Source organism: Macaca thibetana, chromosome 11 (assembly GCF_024542745.1).
Source record: "Macaca thibetana thibetana isolate TM-01 chromosome 11, ASM2454274v1, whole genome shotgun sequence".
Lineage (NCBI taxonomy): Eukaryota > Metazoa > Chordata > Mammalia > Primates > Cercopithecidae > Macaca > Macaca thibetana.
In genome coordinates, this window is record NC_065588.1 from 87,604,523 (window position 1) to 87,631,112 (window position 26,590).

At 37.5% G+C, this 26,590-nt stretch overlaps 1 long non-coding RNA gene across 1 annotated transcript in view; it reads right to left on the reverse strand.

Annotated features, from left to right (window-relative positions):
* Positions 1-26,590, reverse strand: part of LOC126930117 (uncharacterized) — a 108,991-nt gene that overhangs the window by 6,667 nt on the left and 75,734 nt on the right. The window contains exon 5 of the long non-coding RNA XR_007717457.1: positions 10,353-10,449. This is a non-coding gene — a long non-coding RNA (uncharacterized LOC126930117). The remainder of the gene's footprint in view (positions 1-10,352; positions 10,450-26,590) is intronic.

The following is a 26,590-nucleotide window of genomic DNA, read 5'->3' on the forward strand; positions in this document are numbered from 1 at the left end:
TATTAATTTGGGAAAGAAAGCCTTTCTCTTGGTGGTATGGTATTTAGAGGTAAAGCTTGGAACTGCTGTATGCCATTTTTCTACCAAGAAAAATATGAGGTGAACAGGCCCTGAAAAATGACCATGGTCTACTAAAAGCTCAACAAAGTAGTTGCCCTGATCAGATTTGCTATGCTGCACATGTAGTCCTCGCAAAAGCCAGTAAATAAAGCCTCAGAAGCCAGCTTGGGGACATAGCTCTCATATGTCTGCATGGCTAACTCATTCAAGTCTTTCGTTTTAGGCCAACAAAAATTCACTATGGTGGCCGGGCATGTGGAAAGAGATGAAAGTGTAAATTGGACTACTAAGCATTTTAAAACAGGATTTCAGAAAAAAAAAAAAAAAAGAAAGAAATGAAAAGCCATAGTATTGGACGATCAGTGTAGATACAGGCCATGCAGATGCAATAGAAGAAGGGAAAAGATGCTCTAAGAACAAAACAGGAAGTGACAACTGTTATCTGGCCATTCTCAGACCTGAATATTCCCATTTGACCCCTATTAGGGACTTGCTGAATGTGAACTGTTGAAGAATTTTGAAGAAGAGGGCAAACAGACAGTCCTAACATTTGAGGCAGTGTGGAAAAGGACAGAGGAAAAGAAAGAAAGAAAAAAAAAGTAGGAAAGAAAATGACAAACAAGAGACTACTCGGTTATTTAAATATACTTCTATAAAACATAGGGATAAAAAATGACATAAAGATAGAAAAATTTATAATGAATTTGAAAAGAATGTTTTCTCTGTTCATCATTAATAAACTTTTTTTTTTAACATTCTTCCATTAGATATTCCAAATCTGTGCCACCTCCTTAAAGCCCCATTCAATTCAGGAGTTGTCCTGAAGCAAATAGTTTCTTCTAACGCAGAAATGTGAGACCATTGGAGACCAAAAGACTCAACATTCTACAATTCCAATTATAATAGTACCTCCCACAAGAATCTTACGTCTCTTAAGTCTCTAAAGAGAAGTTTCCCCACATTTTGAGGTTAAAACCCTCATCTGCTCTTTTCATCTCATGTCTAAATCTTGATTTATCCATTTTCCTTTCAAACTTTTATTGTGTACAAGATACTTTTCTTTAACTTAGATATATGGTTAATCTCCAGTTTTAAGAACTTTTCCCAATACACTATATTTCATTCTATCTAGCATTTTTTGGGGAAAAAAAAGTCTTCGCCTACTTCTTCCACTCATATAACATTACTGAAGCAACACTGGCAGGGGTAATAAAGGATCTGATGGCTAACTCTAAAGGACTTGGCCTATTATTACATTTTGTTTTTTAATTATTTGCTCTATGCCCTTGGTTTCTTTTTATTTGTTTGTTTGTTTGTTTTGTTTTCTTCTTACATGTCTGATTAATTTGCTGAAAATATTTTGCCTATTTAAATTTCTGTTTCTGAATCCAGATCTCTTGAATTTCCAAAACCTATACGCTAATAATTTTCAACTTTGTTTCTCTACTTTAGAGTTTTCTGCAAAGTGCCTGACCCATAAAACCTATTGCCTACTAGGTATTTGCAGTCTAATACTAGGTTGGTGCAAATGTAATTGTGGTTTTTGCCATTACTTTTAATATCTCATTGGAAGGTATGTTGTCTCCACTCATCACTGAGCTTCTGTCTCTCATTTTCTGTCTCAGGGGTACTTAATCTCCCCAGTGAGAAATTTAGGAATCAAATAAGCATCTATTCCTCATCACCTATCTTCAGTTAGTTACTAAGCTTCTATCATTTCTTGCAACTTCTACTGCAATACCTTCTTACACAGCTGGTCTTTTAGTTTCAGCTTTACCTTCCTCCATTCTTTCCTTTACAGGCTGCCAAGAGAAATCTCTCCAACAAGTGTAAAATATAAGTCTGATCATGTCATTTCCCATTCAGAATTCCCCAACAACTTCCCATAAATGAAGAATTGAAACCACATTCTTGCTAAACATCTCTGGCAGGCATACAAGAACCTGCATGCCTTGGTTCTTACATACCTGTCCAGCCACATCTAACTTATTAAATAAACTGCTTAAAATTCTCCATGCACTTAAAGTTGCTTCAAGCGTTTAAATTCTTGTGCATGCAATTCCTTCTGGAAAAAAAACTGACCACTTTTCTTTTTCTTTTCACCCTTAGAAAACTTCAACGCATCTTTCAAAATCCAGTTAAACTCATCCAAATATGTGTGATGGTTGTCCACTTTTCCCCCTAACTGTATTATCACTGTATCTTAAACCTACTTCCAGTACTTTTCACATAATATTGCAATTTTTGTGCACTATCTTTCTCCCCTGCTACTCCATGACCTTCTTGAAGGTAGGGACTGTGTCTTACCTAGTTTCTATTCCCAGCACCTATAATAGTTTGATCCACATTTCATCTTAATAAATATATGTTGCAATCAATTCAATTCAATGCATTCAAGATTTCTTTAGAAGAAGATATGCTATAGGAATCTACTCCACTTATTAAAGGAAGGAAAGAAACTCCCCAGTAAAGGTTTATACAGGGACCTTGATTTATTGTGTCACACAATTGAACTAAAGACCCTATATGTGGACCAGTGAATATTTTATGTAAGCTTCCAGGGAAGGTTTTTTTTTTTTTTTTAAAAAAAAAAACTTTAAGTTCTAGGGTACATGTGCACAATGTGCAGGTTTGTTACATATGTATACATGTGCCATGTTGGTGTGCTGCACCCATTAACTCGTCATTTACATTAGGTATATCTCCTAATGCTAACCCTCCCCCGTACTCCCTCTCCACAATAGGCCCTGGTGTGTGATGTTCCCCTTCCCATGTCCAAGTGATCTCATTGTTCAGTTCCCACCTGTGAGTAAGAACATGCGGTGTTTGGTTTTCTGTTCTTGCAATAGTTTGCTGAGAATGATGGTTTCCAGCTGCATCCATGTCCCTACAAAGGACACAAACTCATCCTTTTTTATGGCTGCATAGTATTCCATGGTATATATGTGCCACATTTTCTTAATCCAGTCTGTCACTGATGGACATTTGGGTTGATTCCAAGTCTTTGCTATTGTGAATAGTGCCGCAATAAACATACGTGTGCATGTGTCTTTATAGCAGCATGATATATATTCCTTTGGGTATATACCAAGTAATGGGATGGCTGGGTCAAATGATATTTCTAGTTCTAGATCCTTGAGGAATCACCACACTGTTTTCCACAATGGTTGAACTAGTTTACAGTCCCACCAACAGTGTAAAAGTGTTCCTATTTCTCCACATCCTCTCCAGCACCTGTTGTTTCCTGACTTTTTAATGATTGTCATTCTAACTGGTGTGAGATGGTATCTCGGTGTGGTTTTGATTTGCATTTCTCTGATGGCGAGTGATCATGAGCATTTTTTCACGTGTCTGTTGGCTGTATAAATGTCTTCTTTGAGAAGTGTCTGTTCATATCCTTTGCCCACTGTTTGATGGGGTTGTTTGTTTTTTTCTTGTAAATTTGTTTGAGTTCTTTGTAAGTTCTGGATATTAGCCCTTTGTCAGATGGATAGATTGCAAAAATTTTCTCCCATTCTGTAGGTTGCGTGTTCACTCTGATGGTAGTTTCTTTTGCTGTGCAGAAGCTCTTTAGTTTAATTAGATCCCATTTGTCAATGTTGGCTTTTGTTGCCATTGCTTTGGGTGTTTTAGACATGAAGTCTTTGCCCATGCCTATGTCCTGAATGGTATTACCTAGGTTTTCTTCTAGGGTTTTTATGATTTTTAGGTCTAACATTTAAATCTCTAATCCATCTTAAATTAATTTTCGTATAAGGAGTAAGAAAAGGATCCAGTTTCAGCTTTCTACTTATGGCTAGCCAATTTTCCTAGCACCATTTATTAAATAGGGAATCCTTTCCCCATTTCTTGTTTTTGTCAGGTTTGTCAAAGATCAGATGGCTACAGATGTGTGGTATTATTTCTGAGGGTTCTGTTCTGGTCCATTGGTCTATATCTCTGTTTTGGTATCAGTACCATGCTGTTTTGGTTACTGTAGCCTTGTAGTATAGTTTGAATTCAGGTAGCATGATGCCTCCGGCTTTGTTCTTTTGGCTTAGGATTGTCTTGGCAATGTGGGCTCTTTTTTGGTTCCATATGAATGTTAAAACAGTTTTTTCCAATTCTGTGAAAAAAGTCATTGGTAGCTTAATGGGGGATGGCATTGAATCTATAAATTACCTTGGGCAGTATGGCCATTTTCACGATATTGATTCTTCCTATCCCTGAGCATGGTATGTTTTTCCATTTGTTTGTGTCCTCTTTTATTTCACTGAGCAGTGGTTTGTAGTTCTCCTTGAAGAGGTCCTTCACATCCCTTGTAAGTTGGATTCCTAGGTATTTTATTCTCTTTGAAGCAATTGTGAATGGGAGTTCATTCATGATTTGGCTCTCTGTTTGTCTGTTATTGGTGTACAAGAATGCTTGTGATTTTTGCACATTGATTTTGTATCCTGAGGCTTTGTTGAAGTTGCTTATCAGCTTAAGGAGATTTTGGGCTGAAACAGTGGGGTTTTCTAAATATACAATCATGTCATCTGCAAACAGGGACAATTTGACTTCTTCTTTTCCTAATGGAATACCCTTGATTTCTTTCTATTGCCCGATTGCCCTAGCCAGAACTTCCAACACTATGTTGAATGGGAGTGGTGAGAGAGGGCATCCCTGTCTTGTGCCAGTTTTCAAAGGGAATGCTTCCAGTTTTTGCCCATTCAGTATGATATTAGCTGTGGGTTTGTCATAAATAGCTCTTATTATTTTGAGATACGTTCCATCAATACCGAATTTATTGAGAGTTTTTAGCATGAAGGGTGGTTGAATTTTGTCTAAGGCCTTCTCTGCATCTATTGAGATAATCATGTGGTTTTTGTCTTTGGTTCTGTTTATATGCTGGATTACATTTATTGATTTGCATATGTTGAACCAGCCTTGCATCCCAGGGATGAAGCCCACCTGATCATGGTGGATACGCTTTTTGATGTGCAGCTGGATTCGGTTTGCCAGTATTTTATTGAGGATTTTTGTATTGATGTTCATCAGGGTTATTGGTCTAAAATTCTCTTTTTTTGCTGTGTCTCTGCCAGGCTTTGGTATCAGGATGATGTTGGCCTCATAAAATGAGTTAGGAAGGATTCCCTCTTTTTCTATTGATTGAAATAGTTTCAGAAGGAATGGTACCAGCTCCTCTTTGTACCTCTGGTATAATTCAGCTGTGAATCCGTCTGGTCCTGGACTTTTTTTGGTTGGTAGGCTATTAATTATTGCCTCAATTTCAGAGCCTGCTATTGATCTATTCAGGAATTCAACTTCTTCCTGGTTTAGCCTTGGGAGAGTGTATGTGTCCAGGAATTTATCCATTTCTTCTAGGTTTTCTAGTTTATTTGTGTAGAATTGTTTATAGTATTCTCTGATGGTAGTTTGTATTTCTGTGGGGTCAGTGGTGATATCCCCTTTATCATTTTTTTATTGCATCTATTTGATTCTTCTCTCTTTTCTTCTTTATTAGTCTTGCTAGTGGTCTATCAATTTTGTTGATCTTTTCAAAAAAACAGCTCCTGGATTCATTGATTTTTTGAAGAGTTTTTTGTGTCTCTACTTCAGTTCTGCTCTGATCTTAGTTATTTCTTGCCTTCTGCTCGCTTTTGAATGTGTTTGCTCTTGCTTCTCTAGTTCTTTTAATTGTGATGTTAGGGTGTCAACTTTAGATATTTCCTGCTTTCTCTTGTGGGCATTTAGTGCTATAAATTTCCCTCTACACACTGCTTTAAATGTGTCCCAGAGATTCTGGTATGTGTTCTCATTGGTTTCAAAGAACATCTTCAATTCTGCCTTCATTTCGTTATGTACCCAGTAGTCATTCAGGAGCAGGTTGTTCAGTTTCCACGTAGTTGAGCAGTTTTGATTGAGTTTCTTAGTCCTGAGTACTAGTTTGATTGCACTGTGGTCTGAGAGACAGTTTGTTATAATTTCTGTTCTTGTACATTTGCTGAGGAGTGCTTTATTTCCAACTATGTGGTCAATTTTGGAATAAGTGTGATGTGGTGCTGAGAAGAATGTATATTTTGTTGATTTGGCATGGAGAGTTCTGTAGATGTCTATGAGGTCCGCTTGGTGTAGAGTTGAGATTAATTCCTGGATATCCTTGTTAACTTTCTGTCTCGTTGATCTGTCTAATGTTGACAGGGGGGTGTTAAAGCCTCCCATTATTATTGTATGGGAGTCCAAGCCTCTGTGTAGTTCTCTAAGGACTTGCTTTATGAATCTGGGTGCTCCTGTATTGGCTGCGTATACATTTAGGATAGTTAGCTCTTCTTGTTGAATTGATCCCTTTACCATTATGTAATGGCCTTCTTTGTCTCCTTTGATCTTTGTTGGTTTAAAGTCTGTTTTATCAGAGACTAGGATTGCAACTCCAGGGAAGCTTTTATGTAAGCTTCAGATATGGGAGATCATGAATTTATTTTTCCAGGCTATACAAAAGGATTAGGATTTCTGCTATAAATAAATCAAGAATATAGGCCTCTGTTGCTCATTTTCAGTAATGAAACAGTACATGAAGGCTAAGGAGTGTCCTGGTAAAAACATATCAGAATATATCAACAGTTACAGGAAAAGTAGCAGATGAATTAAGAGTTTGAGCCAGAGACAAAGTATAGGAAAGAGATTTGTTATAAGGAGAAAATGATGCCTATATCACAGATTCCAGTTATTGTTTTAGTCAACTGATAGTGAGCAATTTTGGTAGAAACAGGAACTAACTAAGAAATCCTACAGATACTGTTAAAGGAGTATACACAAAACAAATTAAGTGCAGGGAATTTTACCTTGTATTTATAAAAGTGTTGCCTTTGGGAGTAAATTCCAGCTGAATTTTGGTAAAATTTGATAGGATTTAAAATAACAAAATTACATATTATATAAGCAAATAGAAATTAAGGACTTTTTTCCCTTAAAGTCCAGAAATTGAGGATTTGGATAAATATAAATTTTAAAATGTGGAATTTAAAAAGACACCTGCAACAATATTTATTTTGTACACCCATGCGCTAAAACCCTTTCCTATTTTTGGTCATTTCTTTGTCTGGTGGGTCTTGGTTGGGGCAGAGACTGACTTCCATAGAAGTGAAAATCTTTTTTCCTGGCCTCCCTTGCAACTAGAACACTGGTCTGTTAGGAAGATGTAACCTCACCACGTTTCGACTCTTTGACTCAAAGGTATTTAATGCAAAGAAGCAATACTGGTTGGAAATCCATTCTTGCAAGAGTAGGGCAGCAAGTGAAGCTGCATCAAATTCCAGAAGAGGCAATGGTGGTGATTCTGCCAGCCTGTCCAACCTCCAGCATCCATGGTTTTCAGGGTACAACAGCTGTGCCTGTGTCCAATGGTGACTGCATAGGGATTTGTATGGAATCAATTATCTGACATCATTTTAGAGATTGTTTCTGATGATGTGGCCTCTAAACACAAGTTGTGTAAGTATTCTAGAATACAGTTCTTTCCTGCGTAAGTTAGTCTGGGTTAGTACATGATGCTTAAAATTAAGAACTTTTTTCTAGCCATCTACCTTTCTAACAAATCCAAAACTTTAACTTACTGATATTCACTCAATGCAAGAAACTATGCTATGTGCTTGAGTGAAGGGATAGGCACAGGGGTAAATACCAAAATGTAAGCCACGGGCCTCCTCTCCAGGGGCAAGCAGCATAAAACAACTATGAACTGAGCAGGATGATTTCAGGGCTAAATCAAAGCACAAGCCTTGCAGTACAGAAGAAGTAATCATTTTTCACTGATGGGGTATCACATAAGGCTTCATGAAAAAGGTATATCTTTTACTAAGTCTGGAAGGATGAATAGGATTTTTGGTAGGGCAATGCATGGAATGAAGGAAGTGAAGATTTCCACTGGGGGATGCTAGACTTAAGGGACAATATAATCAAAAGCGAAGAAGAGGAAGTAAAAACTGACAGGACAAAAATACAGACTACTGCTTCACTCAACCCTAATGAAGTACCATCAAACGTGGTCCACTTTAAAGACAATTAATGGTCCAATTATTTTTAGAATAGAGTTCACAGGCACACACATAGGGGGTCCTGGGTGTCTCCCACAAACTTGAGTACTGAAACAACATTACAATGCTTCTGGGAAGTGAAAACACTTTAATACTAACCAAGCTCCTTGGTAAGCAACAGGTGTGCTAAGCCTGCCTCAGCCGGGCCTTGTCTCATATTTTCCAGAGATACAAAAGTCCATGGGTCAAATAACTATTTTCCACTTTTTCCGGAGTAGACATAATTTCTTCAAAATAAATAATATTAAGGATTCCAGTACTTAGAACAAGGGAATCTTCTCTGGTGGGAGGGGAGGCAGGGACTCTCACAGCCTTGACCTCTGGGTCACCTCTTCACCACACATAAATTTAGACACTTTACCTTGAAACTTCTAAGAATTGTGAAAACCAAAGTTCATAAAACACTGGGTTATAAAGAAAAAAATGAAATAGCATAGCAAGAATGAGAGCTTGCCTTAGAAAGAGACATGATGAAGGAACCACACTGCTTTCTAAATGGCTAGGTTGAGGACTCTTCGAGTCACCTCATCTATGTTACGATACAAAGGGGAGCAAATATGCTATATATATAAGGAGTTATGGAGCCTAATTAAGCTTAAGAAGGAAACATAAAATATATGTTATAATTTGGGGGATAAAGATATTTTTAGACATTAATTATTCAGATTGAGGTAAGGACTTCTCTGAAGGTAATGAGAAAAAGTATGACGTTATTTAGTTTATGGTTAAAAACCAAGATAGAAATGTGGAAAGTTTGTTTTCACTGCTTATGGAAGAAGAATTAAAAGTACAGGCATGAATATATTTTTCTTTCATCAAAAAAAGTATGGTAATTATAACGGAAACAGTACTTTTTAATGATAACTATGTAATAATATGATTTCTTTGGGTTCAGGACGCTATGAACACTATGAACAATACACTGAGCAATGATTTTGATGATTCTAGTGCCAGACCACCCAGGAGCTATTTGGACTCAGCAAAGGGTGTGTTCTCTTTGGATGATATGCATGCATTTTCTGGGAAAAATAAGTTTTCAGAGTGTGGTATCCTAATCTATACACATTTGCCCTGAAGCGTGTAGAGTCCAAACATGTTTATTTGCTCTTCCATGCCAAACCAGGGAGGGCAAGACGTTTCTAAATCTCCTTTAAGGCAACAAATCCAAGTGCTTCCTTGGGAAGGATCCATGGGAAATGGTGATCTAGGGTCTTAGATTATCACCCAAGAACCACACACAAAAAAACTAGCTGTGCATTTTCCTCCTTTGCATTAAGTCTAAGTTGTTCTTCTGCTCAATTCTACAAGAAATTAGGGGACTAAAATATGATGGTATAGGAAAAAAGTGTGTCAAGATGACAGGGATAAGAGATACTGGTTTTCTCATTGTATTAGAAGAGTTCTATTTTTTAAAAAGCCCGTGTTTCATGTATACCTATGTAACAAACCTGCACGTTCTCACATGTATCCCAGAACTTAAAGTATAATAAAAAAAAAAAGAAGAAGAAAGAATAAAGAAGAAGAAAGAAGAAGAAGAAGGAGGAGGAGAAGGAGGAGGAGGAGGAGGAGAAGGAGAAGGAGGAGGAGAAGAAATCTACTCTTCAAGGACCAGTAAGCATCCCATATTTTCCATGGCATTTTCATTACTTAAAAGAATTAAAAGAAAAAAAAGTACATGTTTATTCAATCTTCTCATCATGTTGGCAAGCAATGTTTCAGACCCAGTCAAAATCCCTACCTTCGGCCGGGCGCGGTGGCTCAAGCCTGTAATCCCAGCACTTTGGGAGGCCGAGACGGGTGGATCACGAGGTCAGGAGATCGAAACCATCCTGGCTAACACGGTGAAACCCTGTCTCTACTAAAAAATACAAAAAAAAAAAAAAAAAACTAGCCGGGTGAGGTGGCGGGCGCCTGTAGTCCCAGCTACTCAGGAGGCTGAGGCAGGAGAATGGCGTGAACCCGGGAGGCGGAGCTTGCAGTGAGCTGAGATCCGGCCACAGCACTCCAGCCTGGGTGACAGAGCGAGACTCCGTCTCAAAAAAAAAAAAAAAAAAAAAAAAAAAAAAAAAAAAAAAAAAAATCCCTACCTTCTAGTATGGTGAGAAAGCCAGTAAACAGAGTAACAGCTAAGGTAATCTTAGACTACAATAACTATTACAGAGAAAATAAACTGAGTGATGCAATAGTAAGTAGGAGAGGGTTTTCTTGTTTTTAATGTTTTAGCTAATATAATTTTACCTTCCTTATAAAGAGGGTTGCCAGGGAATGCCTTTCCAATGAGGTGATATGGGAGTACAGTGCTTAATGAAGTTAAGTTTCACGTCATGTGAAAGTTCTAGGAAAAGAATAGTTCAGGCAGACACTTGGGAAATATAGAGCTCTGAGCAGGAAACAGTTGGACACATTTGAAAGAAGAGAAACGAGTCCAAGGTAGTGGTGTTGCAAGAAGGTGGGCATAGAGAACTGGGCAGGGGTTAGACCATGCATGACCTTTTGGCTGCTGATAAAGGGGATGAGTTTAATTCTTAGATTATTTGGAAGACACTTAAGAATTGTAGTTGGGCAATGACTTAGCCTGATTGACTTTGTAAAAGGACGCTTTGGTTGCTGTGTAGAGAATGGAAAATGATAACTGAACACATGGGAGCAAGGAGATTAACTAGAGGGTGCTGCTAGAGGCTCAGTGAGAGCTGATGGTGGTTTGGATTGGGAGTGGCAGTGGAAAATGAGGTTTATTCCAGAAGTAGAATACTTTGAAGACGAGCTTGAGGGACTTCCTGGAAGCTTACATGGGGCAAATGGGCTAAGTAAGGGTCCAACAGGAGAAGGGAAGAACTCTAAAGTGGCCACAAGAATTTTGTCTCAAACAAGTACGTGTACTTAGCTACCATTTACTTAAATGGGAAAAGGTATGGAGGAGAAAAATGTTTGTAGAAGAAATCAAGAGTTCTGTGTTAAGTCTGAAGATGTTTCTGGACATTTACCTCAAGATGTCAAGCATACAGACAGATATCTCGCTCATATACTCATGCAGTCAACTCATAACACAGAGACACCCAGCGTCATCCTTGTGGCTCATGCTTGTAACTAGAGGGTACTGCTAGAGGCTCAGTGAGAGGTGATGGTGGTTTGGATTGGGAGAGTGAAACTCCGTCTCTAAACAAATAAATAACACAAATATTCAGGACATGCTAGAAGCAGTGCTGCCATGATTTGGGTCCAAATTTTGCCTCAATACTCAAAGTATTTTCCAAACCTAAACTCCATTGATAGTCTCTAGGATTTATCAATGTTAGATTTTTCCTCTTTTCATGCATTCTAATCGATAACATGTAGCATAGTTCCATTATGTCCAGTTGGAGCTACTTTATTCCTTATAATTCACCTCAGGTGGCCTGCCTGCTGTTATTTTCAAAAGATTAATCCTGGGGGTTATATTGCATAAGACTGCTCTTTATTTGACCTGAAACATTCCTTCACTCCTGACAGACAGACAGGATGTGGCCTAATAGGAAAGGGTTCATGAAGCTCCAGCCCTAGTACAGCTGGCGTCCATCCTCTGCCTGTCGCTGCCAACAGGGCTGGGAGATGGCCACTCTCTGTAGCACACTGGACTCTGCAGCTGGGAAGGTGCAGCTCTCTGGGAACAGTCAGAGTTGAGCCCCCATGGTGGGTGGCATGTTTATCTTTTCCCTTGAAAAACAAAAGGTCAATGAGGAACACATGTTTCTATGACAACAAGAAATTCAAAGGGGATGCTAAATCCAAGCAAATGTGAATGCAGGGGAAGAGGAAGAGAAAAGCTGGCCCAATTTGAGAGGAAGTGATTTGGTAGTACATTGAGTCTCTTTTTATTTCAACTTAATTCCCATCTGAATTTACATGTGATGAAAGGCTGGTGAAGAAAATATGTGAAAATAGGAATAATGCTCTAAAGAATGTAGTCTGTACACCATTGATGAGGGACGTCCGAATTTGGTAAAACTAGTGGTCTCAGGTTGGTAAATAATACTCTCAGTTTTCAAAATAGGTATTTTGTTTGTTAGCATTGGAAATGGCTTAATCTAGTCTGCCTTCTGCCCTGTTGAAAGATCACATTTGCAAATACTATACTTAGAAAAAGTGTATTTTGTAACCTGTGTTTTCAATGGTCCCATCCATTTTATGCTTGCCATGATTTTGCCATGTTTCAGTGTAGGACCATCAATGTATGACATGGGGGAATATCTCACTGACATTACATAGTGAGATGGGAGGAGGAGAAAAGAAAAACAGAGTAAAAATGAAAAAATCAAACGGAAGGAATGTCCTATTCATAATACTTAATATTTAAAAGGAACAGGGAGTGTGTTATAGACATGAAGAAGAGTAACACCCCCACGACAGCATTTGGTGTCGTTTCTTTCCATGCATAAAAATGGAAATAAGTACTCCACACAGTATTTAAAAATATTATTCTCTAAACAACCTTAGGAGTAGCAAGAAAGGACATCAAATCGAATTTTGTTTTTTGTTTTAAACATCACAAATCCAATGTGTACTTATTGTGAATTATTAAAAGAATTCACACACAAAACAAGGAAAAGTGAAATTCCTTTCACTTTTGTGCCCTCATTACTGCTCTAGAGAGGTAGTCTCTGTTCAAACTTTGGTGTGTCACACAGGGTTATTCCAACCGCACTTTACAGGAACGTGGAGAGGAGGCGTATGAGGTAGTGGAATAGTACCAGGAAGGAAAGGTGCGTTTTAGGTCTGCCATTCTGTGGCTTTTGGAAAATCGATTAACTTCCCTGGGACTCTGATTCCTGATGTGTAAAATGAAGTGGCTCCCAGGAAAGGTGGAGTAGAATTTACCACCATCTGCGCAATTGCTGGAAATCTGGAGGGATATTTTGACAATTTTGTCACAGTGACTGTGAGAGCTTTCCGACGTCTGATCCCTCAGAATGGGAATGCTACACATCTCCGAAGCACAATGAAGAATTATCCCACTTCAAGTGTTAGGAGTACCCCTACCACAAAACAAAAAAAAAAACAAACAAAAAACCTGGAACATTGCTACGGTCTCTTCCAGCTGACAAGACCTCACAAAGTAAAGTTGTTGATGATATTGACCAATACTAATATTTACAAGGCAAATTTTCTTTTTAAAAGAAAATTGTAAATCCCACAATTATCTAGATTAAAATGATTTTTCTTTGTGCTCTAATTCAATAGAAAAGGTAGTTTTTAAGTCTGTAAATGGCTTTATTATTTTGGTGATTTTTCAGCTTGCATTTTGCTATATTTGCATTATTAAAATATTCTGCTGTGGAACCAATTTTGATGATTTCCCTTTCTTTCTTTCTTTTCATATTATGTACATCTTATTAGTTTCTGAATTTTTCATAGAGGTTTGTCTGTTTTATCACACACACAAATACTAAAGAAAACACTATAATAATGTATATAAAGGTACACTGGAGCCTAGAAGCTTCAAAGCCGATGTTGCGTCCAAGTAATTTTTAAATGATTGTTTAATACTCAATTATTTTCTAAATTGCTTCACATGTTCCAGGGAGGCCCAGTAGCCAAATATTTTTCTATTAATTTCATTTCAAAAAAGCCAGGTTTGTACATTGGCCATATGATAGTCATGATAATAATCAAAATATATAAAACTGTTTTGCATTTGTACAGTATAAATGGAAAGTTATAACTTATTTCTTAAGATGCTTTCACAAATATTATTATTTTCTATGATCCTCTCAACAAATCTGAGAGATTGTGTAGGCCAAATAGTATTATTTTAGATTTGTACATGAAAAAAATAGTATTATTTTCAATTTGTACATGAAGAAAAAGAACACTGCAGAGTTAACCTGAGAATCTTCTGGGAAAACTCATTTTCTTCAGGGGTTTAAAAAACACTCGTGTAAACTTTATTTATTTATTTTTTTCAGATACACTTAATCTGGCAAAGTTCTTTCACACAGCAATAAATAGCATTTGCTATCTTTGAGAGAATGCCAGCTGGTCTCCTTCCTAGTCCTGAGGTAAACAGAAGGCTGCCTGCTTGCCTTGAGTCTGCTCTTGCTAATTAGAGGATTTGTGTTCTGTTTCCCTTTAAAAGGCCTTCTGGAAGGATGGTAGTTCCCTTTTTTCTCAACCTTCCACGTAGTTCAGTGTTAGAATCTTCTCCTTGAGTGTCCTTCTCTCTTCCATGGGCATGACAGTGAGAAAATCCCTAAGAGCTATAGAGCAAACTCAAAAGATTATTTGGATAAGAAATTAATCCATATACGGAATGAGAGCCATGAGAAGTTTTCACTTCTATTTCAAATCTAAACTAAAGCAAAGATCCAACAAAATCTTTTAACTTTAGAGACTTCATGTAAATATTTTTTTTTTACTGGTGTTTTTAGTTGGAAATCCTGAAGATCAAATAAAGATTTTTCTTTCTCACTCACATCTGCTCAACCCCTACTACAACTTATTTGGCCAGGGCTAAAATATTACAGCTTGAGTTTTCACAACCCATTGTTTTCCCATTTCAGCTAAAGAAGGTTTGGTCTTGCCAAGAGATTTCTGGACAATTTTATGTAAATGGATGTCGCAGCAGGTCAGGGGATAGAAAAATGGCAATGGGGAAAATATGTGTAAGATCAACATAGCCAAAGGTCAAAAGAGAGTTTGGAGCAGTTTAGAAAGGAAGAGGAGAGAGATTTGGGATAGCCACTTATTTGTGTGAGATAGGTAAAGGTAAAACATAGAAGGAAAAGTTACGTATTTCTATGTGTTAATAATATATTCTTCATCTTAACCTGTCTGGTAATTTCAAGAGAGGCTTCATTAAAGATGCAAATTACTTTGAATTCCTTGAGTAATAGGCTGTTGCTTGTTTGAAAGTGATATTGGCACTAAACGCTAAGAAAGCTTGGTTTTATGTGTATTACATTTGAAGATTGACATTTTCTTTGTGGAAGAGTCATCGGTGTATTTATCATATCTGTAAAAACATTAACTGCCAGATTTTCGAAGTTAGATGTTTTTTTTTTGCATGACTGCTATCAAGCAAGACTAAGAAGTAAAATACATGACAAAGACAGACAAAGACAAACCACAAAAATAGTTACTATTTTTTCTTTTTACCTTCTGAAATTTTTTTGGTACTGGTAATCACATGTATTTAAAAATGGAAAATTTGGAAAATAAGAACTATTCATTTTTTCAAGCTAATTCAACATTTGAATATTCATTCTGTTTCCAAAATGTGGATAATACAAAGGTAAGCATGAAACATTCTCTGCCTTTAATAAAAGAAGTTGTATAAAAATTTATCCGCACACATTTTCTAAGATAAATATGGAAAATGCCTGTCACACGCAAAACAATATATGTCTGCACAGGTAAGAGAGCTCAAATAAAAAACCCTTCTGAAATCATGTTGTTACCTTAATTATTATTCACTGAATACTGAAAGAGTTTGGGAAAACAAGACAAATGCCCATTTCCCTCTTACTCCATGAGAGTCATCTTTAGGTAATTAGGGTTTTTCCAAAACATAAATTATTTATTTCTTCCTACAGTCACATATGCAGACCAGAAGTCTCAAGTATCCCAGAAATGAATTGGCTTTCAATCATCATCATTTCTACTAAGAAAACTTCCTGGAATGTAGGAAAATTGGGGAGAAATTCTCCAAAGTCCTCTCTGCGTCATTTTTTGTCCTGTCCAGATGGATATTCTTGATGAGCATTTTTTACATCATTCCCTCAGGCAGTTTGATAAATTGTTGCTTTTATGCCTGCTATGGTCCCTATTCTGAAAAATGAAGTTAAAATGATATTTATAATTATTCCCATAATGGGAACAAAGCCAGAGCTCTGTGTATTTCACATTTAGACTAGTTACAAAAACTTGGCATTGACTGTGTCTCTACCTCTAAATTTGAACAAATAAGATAAGTGATTAGCAGGTATGGCTTCAAAATTAAATCTTAAACGCCAAATCGCAAAACACTTCTTGAAGTTGACAAATCATTGAGTATTTTGTAACTGATTTTTGATGACTATCAGTCATCAGCAAAATTCCCTACCTTTAACTTTGGCTCTCTGCCTTTATTTTATTGCTTTAGTTGAATTGAGTCTCACCTCTGAGAACACTGCTTACTCTGCAGCCTTCTCAAGTGATAACTGTCCCTCCCCACATCCCTCAAAATCCGAGACCTGGCTTTTTTCTCTCCCCATCACTCCAGCCAGTTGTCCTCTCTGCTCTTCTAGAAGCTGCTCATTTCAGGCTATATTCCCTTTCTCCTACAAGAAAACACCTTCCTTTGAATGTTGTTTTATCAAAATATAAACATACAGTCAGATGTAAGGATTTCTGATGTTCAATAGCACAGAAGGGTGACAAGAATTAGCATATATATATTATGTAATATATATAATATATAATATAAATATAAATATATAATATAATATATATATATATAAATATATATATATATTTTTTTTTTTGATAAGGAGTCTCGCTCTGTCGCCCAGGCTGGAGTGCAGTGGCGCGATCTTTACTCACTGCAAGCTCCGCCTCATGGGTTCACGCCATTCTCCTGCCTCAGCCTCCTGAGTAGCTGGAACTACAGGCACCTGCCACCACGCCCAACTAATTTTTTTGTATTTTTAGTAGAGACAGGGTTTCACCCTGTTAGCTAGGATGGTCTCAATCCCCTGACCTCGTGATCCGCCCGCCTCGGCCTCCCAAAGTGCTGAGATTCCAGGCATGAGCCACCACGCTCAGCCAACATATTGTATATTTCAGCATAGTTGGAAGACAGGATTTAAAATGTTCCCAACACAAAGAAACGATAAACGCTTAAGGTGATGGATATTCTAAATACCCTGACTTAATCATTATACATTATGTGCATGTAAAATATGACATATACCCTATTGTCAATATCCACATCCATACCCCCTTTAAATTTTCTGACCTCTTTCTTCCCTGACATGCACTCCTCCATTCATGTTGCCCTTCACACTATCTCAGACCCTTATTATTATCGTACTCAGGCTAGCTTCCTTACAATTTCCCAAACACATTAAGCACAACCTCATCTCTGTGTCTTTGTATTTGCTCTGTTCTGCCCTTAGAAATGCTCTTCCTCCTTATATCTGATGGCCACAGTCTTACCACTTCAATTTTCATCTAACTCATTCAAGCCTTCCTCACATTCTTTTTCAAACAGCAACTCTTCCTACCCACTTCTTCTGCCCTACTTAGTTACATTGTTTTCATACCACTCAAGACTCTCTGATTTATTTGCATATTATTCATTTCTCCACCCAAATTAGACTGGAACTGCAGAAAGGCAGAGATATTTATCTATTTTGTTCACTGCTGTATCCTTAGCAATTGAAATATACAATACATATATGCCACATAGTAGACATACAGTAGATATCTGATGAATAAATTATTTCCCCTTTTTTGAAAAGTGTGGTATATTTTCATGGTTGAATTTAATATTTAAAAATTGGTCTAAAGGTGTGATAATTATAGGAACAATTCCAACCTAGAAGTGTGAGTGACTCTCTAAGATATTGTTTACTCAGATTCAATTGAACATGGTTTTTGCCCTTCGCCATGTAAATCCTGATCTCAGATTTTAAGTAAAGTGGTACTTCAATTGTGTCAGATATATAAAATTATTTCAGCACTTTTGCCAATTTATCCTGTTTACAAAATAGCTAAAATTCTGTCAGTTTTTTTGTTTCCACAAACAAGTATTGTCTTCTTAAAGAAAATAAGACTGATTGTCCTTTTCCATATTATGTATTGTCTTCTTAAAGAAAGTAAGACTGATTATTTCAGAAGAAAACCAAGAATATACCCCATTGTCCCTAAGGCTGTATTTCTTGCTGAATTCCGTAAAATAGGATTTTGCTTTGAAGTTGTCTTCTCAAATAAAGAAAAGCATGGATTCCTAGATTAAGATACTCACTATAATCAAACCACCACTGTCCAGGTAAACCACTCCCCCACTACATCTATGTATTCTCAAAAGAGCACACAAGTATATTTTGTATCTTTCTGAGCACTCAGGATATGTGCGTCACTACAGGGCCTGTTAATTGTTGCAAACTCTCAATAAATAACAAATTCCTGGTGGGACAACCGTTGGCCAAAATTTTCAAAAAGAAAATAGCAAAGTTAGCCAAAAAAACCCAAAAAAAAACAAAAAAAACCTTTCATGTCAAATTTCTTAATTACTGCTTGTATACCTTGATTGTGAGTCAGATGTGGCTTAAAACTAATAAGAACTTGGTTAATACTCTAGAATCCCCTTCATAGCTCAATAATAATTTTTTTGCAAAAGCGAAACATATTTCCCTCCATCACTCTAAGTATTACATAACGATAACCACTACGGCAATAATAATATTTATTTTTATTGAGTTTACACTATGTACCAAGAACGATGTTATTTATATATTGCTATAATGCTAATCTTCATTGGAGTACTATGAAAAAAGACTTTCAGAAGAATGTAAGATCTAAGCTGAGACGTGTGGTTTAGTAGAAAACAGTTCAATCACTGGTTTGAACTTTGGGAAGGAAGGAATGATCCAGGCAAAAGGAATAGCAATTTAAAGGCCTAGTAGTCAGAGACAATATAACAAATAATACAGATTATTTCCTATGCAATTAATGCATACAGTTTTCCAGGGCTCAGGTGTAGGCTATAGTGCAACAAAGTGTTGGAGTGGGTGTGGACCAATGGCCAGAAGAGATCTTCAAACTTAGTCAAGGGGTAAATGATGTGTACCTCTTAGTCAAGAGGTAAATCACGTGTAATCATGGTAAAGCATGTTCAAGCACGTGTAAGCTACAAATAAATTAAAGACTTTGGATTTTATCTAAGAAATATGGTAATTGTTGCCCTCTGTATTTGTGTTTATGTTTTCTTTTTCTGCCCCTCCTTTTGTTTCTCTTCTTGTTCTCTCCTCTGGTTTTTGGCTCTTCCTTTTTTTCCCCTTATCTCTTCTTCCCCTCACTCCTATGTTTCATTTACGCACAATAAGTGTTATTAATAGATTCAAGAAATCATTATTGGACATCTACCTCATGTAAGCCACTCTGCTAGACACTGAGGAAGTTTATTCAGCAAGACAGACCTGATTCCATTCCTCATAAAACTTACAGTCTGGTGGACAAGATTGGCATATTCAGATAATTGAAATAAACACAGTGTTACTTGGAGTTCAAAGTAGGGAAATGTCATGAGATGAGTCAGAGAATAAAGCAGGAACAGGTCAGAGGGGGTGTTGTAAATTAGATAAGGAATTTTGGTTTTTATGCTAAGAGCAATGGGAGGACATTGAAGTACTTTTCAAATTTCCTCTCCTCTTATTCATCCTCTTCAATATGGTTTCCATTCATCTATGTCACTAAAATGGTTTTTAATATGGTTTCAAAAACCTCAATAACACTCAAACTACTGGACATTTTCTACTCTTGACTATGCAGCATCATTAAATTGCCTGTTTCCAGAACACTCTATTCTGTTGACTTTCATGACACTAGATTCTCTTGCCACCTCTGTGGCCACATTTTCCTTGTCTTTTTTGCCAATTTGGCTTGCACTTCTCTGCTTAGCCTTTAAGTGTTGAAACTAGTCATGGTTGCATCCTAGGCTCTCTTTGATTCTCACTCTATACAATATTCCCATTCTATCTTATCCAGAATCATGCTTGTTTTACTTATAGCTCCATTCCATACAACTTTTCTGAATTTCAGTCTCAAATCTTATTGCATATGGTACATCTCTATTATAATTTTGTACAAACACTTCAAACTCAACATGCCTGTCCACAGAAAGGGAAGTGAAGAGGAGGATCCGGCTGGGGGTAGGTAGATATGTGTGATTGTGGGTGTCAGTGGCTTATATATAGTGGGAAAAAAAGGGTCTGTGACAATGCTTAGAAACCCCCTGGAAGCCAGGGGATTAAACACATTTTTCCATGAGAACACTGAAGCCACCTAGTAAAGTGGCAGAAATTGGGTGTTAAAAAAATCTTTGAGCTAGATACAAGGTTTGATATCATATATTTTCTACTATTGATCATTTTGAGATGAGAAAAGAAAAGAGATGTAGCTGACTGCATTTGAGTACTAAGAGAGAAAACAAAATAAGTGAAAAATAAAAACAAAGTGTTTAAATAGACTATTTAAAACAAGACATAGGGTAGCAAAATGATCAAGCTATCTAACTTAATATTTCACTAGTTCCATCCATTTAATGATCAACAGAGAAATTAATTTACAAATTTAAAAATGAGATTTTAAGTTTATAGTACATTAAAACTAAATTATAAGATTTGGAGAAAGTAGCTGATTTCCTAAAAATGTAATATACTATTTTTAATTCAGGTAGAAAAAATCTTGAATAAATCAATGACTATAGAAGAGGACAAAGAAGAAATTTAAAAACAACTTTTTTTGAAAAAGTCACCTATTGGTCCAGTTGGTTTTATATCTTATTTCTTTTTCTTTTTTTTTTCTTTCTTTTTTTTTTTTTTTTTTGAGGTGCAGTCTCGCTCTGTCACCCATGTTGGAGTGCAGGGACCCGATCTCTGGCTTACTGCAAGCCCCGCCTCCTGGGTTCACGCCATTCTCCTGCCTCAGTCTCCCTAGTAGCTGGGACTACAGGCTCCCACCACCATGCCTAGCTAATTTTTTTTATATTTTTAGTAGAGACAGGGTTTCACTGTGTTAGCCAGGATGGTCTGCATCTCCTGTCCTCATGATCCACCCACCTTAGCCTCCCAAAGTGCTGAGATCACAGGCCTGAGCCACCACACTGGGCCTACATCTTATTTCTTAATAACTGTATTAGTGAGAGGTGACAACGTGCTATCAGCCGTCGCTCATTCTTGGCACCTCCTCGGCCTCGGTGTCCAATCTGGTCACGCTTGAGGAGCCCTTCAGCCTGCCACTGAACTGTGGGAGCCCCTCTCTGGGCTGCCGGAGGCCAAAGCTGCCTCCCTCTGCTTGACGGGAGGTGTGAAGGGAGAAGTACGGCAGGAACCAGGACTCCACGGGGCACTCACGGGCCATCACGAGTTCCGGGTGGGTGTGGGCTCAGTGGGCCCCACACTCGGAGCTGTCGACTGGCACTGCTGGCCCCGGCAGTGAGGGGCTTAGCAGCCAGGCCAGCAGCTGCGGAGGGTGCACCAGAGTCCCTCAGCATTGCCTGCCCGCCTGTGCCAGGCTCGAATTCTCACCAGGCCTCAGCGGACTCCCCACGCGGCAGGGCTCAGGACCTGCAGCCTGCCATGCCAGACACCACAACCCCCCCACCCCGCCTCCTGTGGGCTCCAGCAGGGCCCAAGCCTCCCCAACAGGCACCGCCCCCTTGGGTCCCATCTACCGCCCAAGGGCTGAGGAGTGCGGGCACCCAGCATGGGACTGGCAGGTAGCTCTGCCCATGGCCCTAGTGTGGGATCCACTAGGAAGCCAGCTAGGCTCCTGAATTGGGTAGGGACTTGGAGAACTTTTATGTCTAGCTAAAAGTTTGTAAATGCACCAATCAACACTCTGTGCCTAGCTCAAGGTTTCTAAATGCACCAATCAGCACCCTGTATCTAGCTCAAGGTTTGTAAACAGACCAATCAGTGCTCTGTGTCTAGTTAATCTAGTGGGGACTTGGAGAACTTTTGTGTCTAACTAAAGGATTGTAAAGGCACCAATCAGCATCCTGTGTCTAGCTAAAGGTTTGTAAATGCACCAAACAGTGCTCTGTAGCTAGCCAATCTACTGGGGACCTGGAGAACTTTTGTGTCTAAAGGATTGTAAATGCACCAATCAGCACTCTGTGTCTAGCTCAGGGACTGTAAACGCACCAATCAGCACTCTGTCAAAACAGAGACCAATCAGTTCTCTGTAAAATGGACCAACCAGCTCTCTGTAAAATGGGCCAACCAGCTCTCTGTAAAATGGACCAATCAGCAGGACGTGGCTGGGGCCGGATAAAGGAATAAAAGCAGGCTGCCCCAGCCAGCCACAGCAACCTGCTCAGGTCTCTTTCCACACTGTGGAAGTGTTGTTATTTTGCTTTTCGCAATAAGTCTTGCTGCTGCTCACACTTTGGGTCCCTGCTGCTTTTATGAGTTGTAACACTCACCGCAAAGGTTTGCAGCTTCGCTCCTGAAGCCAGCAAGACCACAGACCCACGGGGAGGGATGAATAACTCCAGATGCACAGTTTTTTAAGAACTGTAACACTGACCACGAAGGTCTGCAGCTTCACTGCTGAAGTCAGTGAGACCACGAACCCACCAGAAGGAAGAAATTCCAGATGCATCTGAACATCTGAAGGAACAAACTCCGGACACACCATCTTTAAGAACTGTAACACTCACTGCAAGGGTCTGCGGCTTCATTCCTGAAGTCAGTGACACCACAAACTCACCAATTCTGGACACATTAGTACGCTCAGGCTTCCATAGCACAGGACCACAAATTGGGTTGCTTAAATAACAGAAATTTATCTGTTAAAGATGAGACCAAGCTCCTATCAAGTTTTTTTTTTTTTTTTTTTTTTTTTTTTTGAGACGGAGTCTCGCTCTGTTGCCCAGGCTGGAGTGTAGTGGCCGGATCTCAGTTCGCTGCAAGCTCCGCCTCCTGGGTTTACGCCATTCTCCTGCCTCAGCCTCCCGAGTAGCTGGGACTACAGGCGCCCGCCACCAGGATCACGAGGTCAGGAGATGGAGACCATCCTGGCGAACACGGTGAAATCCCGTCTCTACTAAAAAGTACAAGTTTGGTTTTTAGAGAGGCCTCCCTTCCTGGCTTGCACATGGCCACCTTCTTACTGTGTGTTCAATGACCTCTGCTCTATGCATGTGTAGTGAAACATCTCTGATGTATCTTCCCCTTCTTAGGACACCAGTCCTGTTGGATTAGGATCCCACCCTTATACCTCATTTAATCTTAATTATCTTACCAAAGGGCCTTTCTTCAAATACACTTACACTGGGGGTTATGAAATAAACATAAAAATTTGGGGGGACATAAATGAATCTGTAACAATTGCCTTTATAAACTAGGTAATCCCTGTTACTTACACTACTATGACCCACAAAAGAAAAAGGGAAAAGAGAAGGAACGACTGTATCAAATAACAGAAAAAGAATGGTTCCCAGCTTCTTTTATAAGGCCAGCATGAACTGAATAGCAAAACCTAACAGAGTCATTAAAGTAAAATGATACTACAAACCAATCTTAACGCATAACTATCAAAGCAAAATTCGACTCCCACGGAAATAGCAAACCACGTTCAGCAATACTTTAAAAACATGCTCAAAACAGTGCAAGATTAGTTAACATTTAAAAATTTGTAATAATTCATTTCATTGAAAATAAAAAATTATCAGGTCAACAGATGGAATAACAGCATATGAAAAATTTCAACATAGATTTATGATTTCAAAACTCAGCAAACTATAAATGGAAGGAAATTTCTTACTCTGATAGTGATTATGTAGTTGATGGAGAAATGCTTAAAGCTTTTCCTTTGAAATTGGAACGAAAGGACAATAATTATTTAACATTGTTTTGAAGATCTTGGCAAATGCAAAGGGCAAGTAAGTAAAATAAAAGGCATAGTCACCAGAAATAAAGAAATAAAATGTTCATCATTCATGGAGAACTTGATTGTGTTGTAGAAGATCCAAAATAATCTGCAGGAAAACTGTCAGAATTACTAAAAAAAAAAAAAATTGGCAAAGTCACTAGATACAGCAATATGTAAAAAACATCCATTGTATTTTTTAGTCTAGCAACAAACAAATGGAAAAAAATTAATAAGATTTACAATAGTATAAAAAAGACATAAATCTTTAGAAAAGTGCAGTATCTGTGAGAGAAACCAAAAACAGTACTGACAAAAATTGAAAGAAGGCCTAATAACACAGAAGGATTCAGGAGACTTAATGTTGTTATAATGTCAATCCCTGAAATTGATTAATAGATCTATTCGATCCCAAGAACATTCTTAACCAATTTTCCTTTCTGAAATAGATAAGCAATTTTCATGAGTTTGACATGGAATATAAAGGGCCAAGACACTCAAAACAAGCATGTAAAGAAGAACAAAGTTAGAGAACATGAACTAGGTATGAAGTCTTATTACAAAGCTACTCTAAGAGTTGCAATATTAGAGCAAAAATAGACAAATCAACAGATGAAACACAATGAAGAATACAGAAATAAACCTACACATTTATTATTCATTTGTTTAACAAATGTAGCATATATACATATACAGATAGATACATAAATATACACATATATCTATACATCAATACAGCTAGATATTTCTGTGTCTATGTGTGTGCGTGTATATATATACATATGTGTGTATATGTGTATATATACACACATATATAGACATATATATACACACACACAGAGAATGCTATAAATTTGTAGATATAGATATATCTGTTTCCTATTGGTTCCAGTTCATAGAGAACCCAGACTAATATATTTATGTTCCCATTTATATTAAATTTAATATTATAAAAATTCTTCCTACAGGGTTATAAGTCAGTTAATTAAATGAGAAGAGCACAGCAGCATATGTGCAGGTCATGTTTTTGTTTTCTCACCTAGAATTAATTTTCACATTGTTCTCTTTGTGATAATTAATCAAGATGTATACTTATGATTTATGACTTTACCATATGCAGATTTACTTCAACAAGAAATATGTCTAAATATATAACTCATGGAAATTAATAATCAAAACCGATTTTATTTATTGTGTTGTCTGGTGTATAGAAAATCTAAAAATTCTGTAGATACAAAAGAATATACAAATAGTTTATGGAGTTTATTGGTTACAAGATCAATATATAAGATTTTTGTTTTTCTAAAATAAATATCAGCCTGGGCGTGGTGGCTCAGGCCTGCAATCCCTGCACTTTGTGAGGCCAAGGAGGGTAGGTCATTTCAGGTCAGGAATTTGCGACCAGTCTGGCCAACATGGTGAAACTCCATGTCTACAAAAAGTACAAAAAACTAGCCAGGTATGGTGGGGTGCACCTGTAATTCCAGATACTAGGGAGAGTGAGGTGGGAGAATTGCTTGAACCTGGGAGACAAAGATTTCAGTGAGCCTAGATTGTGCTACTGAACTCCAGTCTGGACAATAGGGTGAAACCCTGTTTCAAAAAAAATCAGTCATAATAACATAAAAATTATCAAATATATCTAGGAAAATGCAATCAAGATGATCATGACTTCTTCACAGAAAAAATATAGCATTATTGAAATAAACTAAAGAAGACCAAAATAAATAGAGGGATAAATTATACATTGGGAAACTCAGTATTTTTAAGATTTCAATTTTTCTCAAACTGATCTATAAAAGCAATGTTATTCAAATAAAAATGCCAATGAGTTTGTGTGTGTATGCGAATGTGTATGTGTGAAGCCAGTTCTAACATATATGTGGAAGTGAAAAAGGGCAAGAATTGTCATGACACTCCTGAAGTGGAACAAGATGCGAAAATTTACTGTTGGATATCAAAAGTTTGTGTTAAAGCTTCAAAATAAAGACAGTGTGATACTCTTGCAAGGAAAGACAGACACGCTGACAAACCCAATGGAATAGAGTCCAGGAAACGAATTATTCACATATAGATACTTGGTTTATACAGAGATGACCTGAAAAGTAGAAAAACAACTATCTTTTCTTTAAGGGGTAATTGTCAAATGTGTATCCACTTGATTCCTAACAAATACCATACTACCAATCCTAGATGGTTTGAAGATTTAAAAGTGAAAGTAAATTAACAAAGTTTCTCAAAGGTACTGCAGGAGAAAATTCATCAGTTTAGAATAAGAAAAGATTCTTCAAAGAGAACACAAAACATGTAGTAATTATTTTTTAAAAGAATTGATAAAATTGTCTACATAAAATTAAGAATTAATTTTCATCAAGAGACAGAAAATAGAAAGGCAAGCTATGGGGTGAGAGAATGGACTTCAAATATATGTAATCAATAAAGGAGTTGTTTTTAGCATATACAAAGAATTCTAGAAATCAGTAAGAAAACACAATTGAATGGACAAAAGTGCAAACAAACTTGAGCAGGCCCTTCAAAAAAGAAGGTATCTAAATGGCAAAAAGGAAAAAAGAAAGAAACTCACCTAACACACAAACTAAATAGATATGAAAAGGTACTCAACCTCATAAGTAAACCAAAAAATTCCCATTAAAACCACAATTAGACTTGAGGAGTCTGGGAGATGGCGAAGTAGGAAGCACAATAATTCAGCCTCCTCACCTAGACAACAATTACACTGGCAGAATCTGTCTGATACAATTATTTTGGAACTCTAGAGTCCATTGAAGGCTTGCAATATCCAAGGGAAGGCTTGCTTGGTAAACTGTAATTAATTTTGTTTAACTTCCAAAGACATAAATAGG